The following is a 6,767-nucleotide window of genomic DNA, read 5'->3' on the forward strand; positions in this document are numbered from 1 at the left end:
GAGGAATTGAGGGAAGGAGAGAAAGGGGTAACAAAGGCCGGAGAAGAGGAATAGGGAAAGGGAAAAAGGGAAGAACGAAGCGGAAGGAGAAAAGAAGGAAGCCCCAGCGTCCGCGTCTAGCGGGCAGCCTGCAACTCCCAGTAGAACTACAACTCCCAGCAGGCCTCGGGGCCCAGGGCAGGCCTAGGAGGCTCAGGCGGGATCAGCGAGGGTCAGCCCGGCTCCCGGCGTGCCTTTGCGAGCGTAGGCGCCGCCGCAGGGCCCGCCGGGACTTGTGGTCCGGGCCGCGGGTGGGGCTGGGCATGGAGGCGGGCGGGGGCCGGGGGCGGGCGCAGGCCCCTCCCCCGTCACTTCCTGCCGGGCTGCGGGCGCCGGAGCGGTTCTTCAGTGTTTGTGCCGGTAGCGGCCGCGTCTGGCTCGGCTCCCTCTTCCTCTAACCCCCGGCCCGGCGGCGCCCGCCTCCTCCGCGGCCACTCCGCCTCTTCCCTCCCGCCGTCCCTTCCTCCTCTTCCTTCCTCCTTCCCCTCCTCGCCGTCGCCTCCGCCGTCGCCCAGGACTGCCGGCCGGGAGACGAGTTCGGGGCAGCGGCCAGGTGAGGCGGCAGGGCCAGGCCTGGCGGGGCCCGCGCGGGCGCCGCGGCCGCTGGGAGGTGGGCGGCGGGTGGGGTTTAGGCCTCGGCGGGCCCGCGCGCTCGGCCTTTTTCCCCGGGCTTCTGTCCCGCCCGCGGGGCCTTCCCGGAGGAGCCGGGTTCTCCCGCGCCCCCCGCCTCGGGGCGCCCCGCGGCCTGGACCTTGGGCGTCCCTAGCTCCTCCACCCCTTGCTGGGCCCAGAAACAGGTGCCACGCCGCCTTTCCTCATTCCTTTTCTTGTGCGGCGATGCCGAAGTTATTCCCGGGGCGGGGGCGGGGGGATCCCCGCTTCAAGTCCCTGCGGGCCGGAGCACCTAAATCTCCCCAGCCGGGCCTGTGGCGTTATAGTTACGCACACGGCCCAGGTGTCCAGCGCGGGTGCAAATCCCAGCGCTGTCCCTTTCGGCAAGTCACTTGAAGTCTTTGTATTTTGGTTAGTAAAAGGGGCTAATGCCGTCCCTGCCTCTGAAGGCTGTTAAGGTTCAGTGAAATGGGGCGTATAAAGCGCTTATCAGAGTGCCAGACGCACAGCGTGTCCCAATAAACTGTCTGCATAATTTATTAGCATGATATTAAGGTATAACTTAATGGGTAGAGTGGACCAAAGTTGACCTACCTAGCCGTTTGGGTTTCTTTAGGGGCAGAAACGTTCAGCATTGTGCCCACCGCCAGCGCCGGGGCATTGTTTTGGGTTGTTAACAGCTGAAAGGGGCGTACGTTTAATTGGGACACTCTGTAAGTAGGCAGTCTGTAAAAGATAGTGTTGCTATTTCCACGTCCTCCGCTGAGTCAACTGCAGGATTTTCACCAGCTCCCTCCGTATGAGCAACCTGTCCATTTTCCTGCCGTCATCCGCTTCTTGTTGTCTTTCCATTTCTGGGAAAGTTTCCTTGAGTTTAGCAAACCTTTCTGGAGCACTTGCTGTGTGTCAGGCTCTGGAGGGAGGGTGTACGAAGCTGGAAAAGTTGTCTGTCTTTTTTTTGCCGCTGCATTTCTAACTTTTGACTTTTTCTCACGGCAGCTTTGCTTTTATTCCCTTCGTCCCCGTTGGCCGACTTTCCTTTTAAGCCCTTGCCCCACCTCCGTGTCGCAGTAATGCTTATGTGGAAGTTTTCTTCTGTTCGGGCGAAGATGTGTGCTTCAGTCTGTTCTACCTCTGTTCTCTTGCTGTGGGGACGTTTTTAAGGTCGCTTTTCTCTTCTGCTTGTAGCTTTAATTGTTTAGAGGGTGGTGGATTGATTTGGTTGATTTTGGACTTTCAGGAATCAGTGTGCTTACCAGATGTAGTCAGTAGATTACATTGCAGCTTGAAGTAAAAACTAAGAATACAGTGGGATTGTAGAGGGGGTAGTTTCAGTCATCCTGGTGACAGGTGGGATTTTTAAAACAGCAACTTTATTTAAAGATACTGAGTTGTTTTAATTCTGTTCTTAGTTGTATAGGTGTACCCTTCATTAAGGAAATTCAATTTATGGAGGTTCAAATTTACGAAAGAGGAAGGAGTGTGTGTTTGCTCTACTGACTGATCCTCCTGTGTCATAGCATTGTTTTAGGTAGTAAATTTCCTTACTGAACTTAAACTCTTGATTTACACCCATCTCTCAGTAACACACAGGATGCAAAGTGGCCTCCCTGTTTTTGACATTTTCCTGGAATTTTCTGACACAGTCTTACCATCAAAAAATAGTTTAAAGTCTTTGTTTGGATGACTCTAAAAACACCTAAGCAAACAGCTGTAGAAGCAATACAAAGCATGTCTTCTGCCATATCAAAAACAGTAGTGTTAGGGAAATGATGTTTTAACATTTCAGTCAATAATCTAATTTTGAACAACTTTCTCTTATGGAAAACATACAAAAGTCGAATAGTATAGAGAACCCTCTGAACTGGTCATTCAGATTTGATAATTATTAACTCATAGCCAAGGTCAATCTTGTTTCATGTAGTACTCCCTCCCCCAAACTGGGTTATTTTGACATAAATCCTGAATATCATATAATTTTACCAGATTGCCCCAGACTCTTAATCTGTCACAAAATTTACTTTTAGTGGAATCATAGTTCTCATTTTGTTTGGTTTGTTGGGCTTCTTATCTCTGTTTATGCATGATTACAGAAGAAAAAAAAATCCTTATCCCCCTCAAAGTCATATCCAGGATGCTGCCTTGCTTCTTTGTGTACAAGAGCAACAATTTTTGAGCTATTAATGACTATAATTGAGGAGCAATCAGAAATACAGATATACCTAATCCTGTTTAGGTGGAGGCCTACCTATGAAACCACTTTTGATGGAGAATAACTTTGTGTTAAAATAAAGTTAATAATTCATAATGAAACTTGCAAAGTTTCTTTACAGTAGTTGTGTAAATATACTGCTGTCACCTTAGGTTAAGAATTAAGCAAAAGATATTTGATTTCAAAACGGTTGTAGAATTATTTTCTAAAGACTGCCCCCCCAATCTGCTGTATTTACAAACCAATTTTGTAAATATGAATGAATTCACAGCATAAATGTTCATATTTTTCTTTCTCATCTAAAAAGAGATCTCTCCTAGAATGGAAGTTGACAGGAATATTATGTTTGTCATTGTTACTTTTGAAATTTCTGGTCATGAACAGTTTTCAACTTGTAGACCTGTAATGTCATTATTTCATTTGTGTAGGTTTACTTTTGAGCTTGATCAGTTACAGTTAACTTATGTTTTAGTTACTACAACTTGGGAGGTGAGGAGGGATATGCATACCTCTTAACATTAGGGGGAAAAAAAACCCCCAACCAATTTGGCATCTAAGAAAGGACACAATATGTACTTTATTTAAAAAAATGCTCAGTGCTTCCCAGTAGGCTTTCAGTAAAACGTTTAAGTCTTCGTAATTGTTACCGTTAATACAGTTTGTTCAGACTAAAGTGCTCTCTTTTAAGATTCAGCCAGAAAGCCTATTTATATACAGATTATCTTAAGTTTAGAAATGAGCATGAGGCATGAAATTCCCCCCTCCCCCAGTTATTGAAGTCTAACCCATTAACGTTCTGGGTGTAATCATTAAGCATGGGGCTGCACTGTGCTGCTTCATCCACAGCTTCTCCCCAATATGACAGTGACAATGTAAGGCGACACAGAGTGGGTCTCAGCTTGTGGGACAGTTTTCTCTGATGCCCTTTTACTAGATGGAGTAAGAAGGAGTGAAATTCACCAGCATAAAGATGGAACTTTCATGAAAAATGTATCTTTCTATAGAATGTCATCAATCAAAATTCTAGGAGCCTTGTTTATGAACCTCCAAACTGGATCATATTTGATGTCATACTTAGTGACAAACATTTGCTCAATTTGGGGAAATATAAATTCTTCCCCCTCAGATGAGAGCTTTTGGAGTTGCTTTATTTCTCTCAGAATAGGATTTTGTGGCCTTCAAAAATGTTTAGAGAACTTCTGTTTAACTTATATATATGTATATATATTATATATGTGTGTGTTTGTTGGATTGTCATGTAAAATGTATTTTTTAGATCAAAAAAGTTTGCAGGCCACTGTAGTTAAGTTATACTGGCAAATAAAAGCACAAATTAACCTCCAAAAAATGTTTAGAGAATTTTATGACAGATTTTTGTTTCACACTAGACCTATAACAGATTGTTTTAAATTAACTTCTTGTGACAGAGACCTTTGTGGTTAAAATGCTTCTGGTGTAATTTTCTGCATGAGCTTTTCCTTAAATGCTTGATTTTGACCAGTTTTTATTTATGCCATTCCAAAAATATAATTTGTAGGTTAGAGGTTGAACCATGAGAAGACGTTATTTGCTATGGTTATTTTCCCCCAACATTTTGTTATGAAAGATTTCACACACGTAAGAAAGTTTAAAGAAATTTCAGTGTACACCTCTATGTTTACCACCTACTTTCTGCCATTATTTTACTGTATTTGCTTTATTACATGTCTGTTCCATCTGTCCATCTCTTTTAATTCATTAATCCATTTTATTTTTCGATACATTTCTAAGTAAATTATGACATTAGCACACAGCATGCATATCTACCACAGTTAATTTTATTTATTTTTTATAACTTTTTTTAACATCCTTTTTAAAAAAAATTAATTAATTTTGGGCTGCATTGGGTCTTCGTTGCTGCGCGTGGGCTTCTCATTACAGTGGCTTCTCTTTTTGCGGAGCACAGGCTCCAGGCACGTGTGCTTCAGCAGTTGTGGCTCGCGGGCCCTAGAGCGCAGGCCCAGCAGCCATGGCGCACGGGCTTAGTTGCTCCGCGGCATGTGGCACCTTCCCGGACCAGGGCTCGAACCCGTGTCCCCTGCATTGGCAGGCGGATTCTTAACCACTGCGTCACCAGTGAAGCCTGCACCACAGTTAATTTTAAATTGAGACAGTTCTACAAGGTATTCCTAGATCTTTAAAAGCCAAGAGCTTTGTTGACTTTTGTTTCCAATTTTACTTTGATTACAGAACTCTTTGCTGTTTATTTTTTAAATTTTTTTTTTTGTTTATTTATGTATCTATCTATTTATGTTTCTGTTTATTTACCTATTTATCTATATTTATCTATCTAATTATCTATTTATCCCTTCATTCATTCATGCTGCGTCCTGAGGCATGTGGAACTTCCCTGACTAGGGATCAAACCTGTGCCCCCTGCAGTGGAAGTCTTAACCACTTAACCACCAGGGAAGTTCCAGAACTCTTTGCTTTTTAAAGGAATTTTTTTTTTTTTTTTTTTTTTTTTTTTTTTTTTTTTTTTTTTGCGGTATGCGGGCCTCTCACTGTTGTGGCCTCTCCCATTGCGAAGCACAGGCTCCTGATGCGCAGGCTCAGTGGCCATGGCTCACAGGCCTAGCCACTCTGCGGCACGTGGGATCTTCCCAGACCGGGGCACGAACCCGTATCCCCTGCATCGGCAGGCGGACTCTCAACCACTGTGCCACCAGGGAAGCCCATAATAAATACTTTTTATTATATTTTTGTCATATTTTCCTGGTGGCGCACTGGTTAAGAATCCGCCTGCCGATGCAGAGGATACGGATTCGATCCCAGGTCCGGGAAGATACTACATTCCGCGGAGCAACTAAGCCCGTGCACCACAACTACTGATAAAGGAAATTGTTTAAAGAACTTTTTGCACCAAGCTGTGCTTACCTACAAATCACGTATTACGAAGTTTGAATAATGTTGATCAAATCCTTTCTTCTCACATAAGGAGATAATAAGATTATAAATATGCAGCTATGTTGATTTTTTTTAAATTTATATTTATTTATTTGGCTGCACTGTGTCTTTACTGCTGCACATGGGCAGTACTCTGTCATGGTGCATGGGCTTCTCGTTGTGGTGGCTTGTTGCGGATCACGGGCTCTAGGCGCGCGGACTTCAGTAGTTGTGGCTCGCGGGCTCTAGAGCCACAGGCTCAGTAGTTGTGGCGCATGGGCTTAGTTGCTCCCCGGCATGTGGGATCCTCCCCGACCAGGGCTCGAACCCGTGTCCCCTGCATTGGCAGGCGGATTCCTAACACTGCATCACCAGGGAAGTCCCAGCTATGTTGATCTTAACAAATGCCACTAGATGGATGGCTTGGGTATGTTTTGCTGACAGCTTAATGCTCTGAACTAAAAAACATTACCAAAGAGAATTATTTATTTTAATAAAATGGTAAAATGAGGAAATTACTGCAAATAGCTTATTTATTTTTAAAAATATTTACATTCCTATAGTAGTGAATAAGGTTGATGTAAAGTGATTTATGTCACCAGGTAAATGGAGGTAAAAACAAATTCTCTTCAGACTTAATTATATTTTCTGGAATAACACATGTTCAATTATTTGTTAAAGGAGTATATTCAGGGGGCTCCCTCAAAGTAATTTACTGAAAGCAAAAGTAGAAAAATCTATCCAAGAATGTATTTGCATTCAATTAAAAATTAGTCTTCTAGGGCTTCCCTGGTGGCGCAGTGGTTGAGAGTCCGCCTGCCGATGCAGGGGACACAGGATTCGTGCCCCGGTCCGGGAAGATGCCACAGGCCGCGGAGCGGCTAGGCCCGTGAGCCATGGCTGCTGAGCCTGCGCGTCCAGAGCCTGTGCTCACAATGGGAGAGGCCGCAACAGTGAGAGGCCTGCGTACCGCAAAAAA

At 44.6% G+C, this 6,767-nt stretch overlaps 1 protein-coding gene across 22 annotated transcripts in view; it reads left to right on the plus strand.

Moving 5' to 3' along the window:
• The first annotated feature begins 343 nt into the window (after nucleotides 1–343).
• The window catches only part of STAU1 (staufen double-stranded RNA binding protein 1), a 61,973-nt gene continuing 55,549 nt past the window's right edge, over nucleotides 344–6,767 (plus strand). For 8 of the 22 annotated variants that reach the window (XM_055090583.1, XM_055090588.1, XM_055090587.1 and 5 more), the window contains exons 1-2: nucleotides 505–592; nucleotides 1,651–1,815. The gene's annotated coding sequence lies outside the window, so the exon portion shown is untranslated. Of the gene's footprint in view, nucleotides 593–1,650; nucleotides 1,816–6,767 lie in introns of those variants that run through there. The other 14 variants (XM_055090589.1, XM_055090590.1, XM_055090595.1 and 11 more) reach the window with 10 other exon arrangements.

The sequence above is a fragment of the Physeter macrocephalus genome, chromosome 14, assembly GCF_002837175.3.
Source record: "Physeter macrocephalus isolate SW-GA chromosome 14, ASM283717v5, whole genome shotgun sequence".
In the NCBI taxonomy this organism is placed as follows: Eukaryota; Metazoa; Chordata; class Mammalia; order Artiodactyla; family Physeteridae; genus Physeter; species Physeter macrocephalus.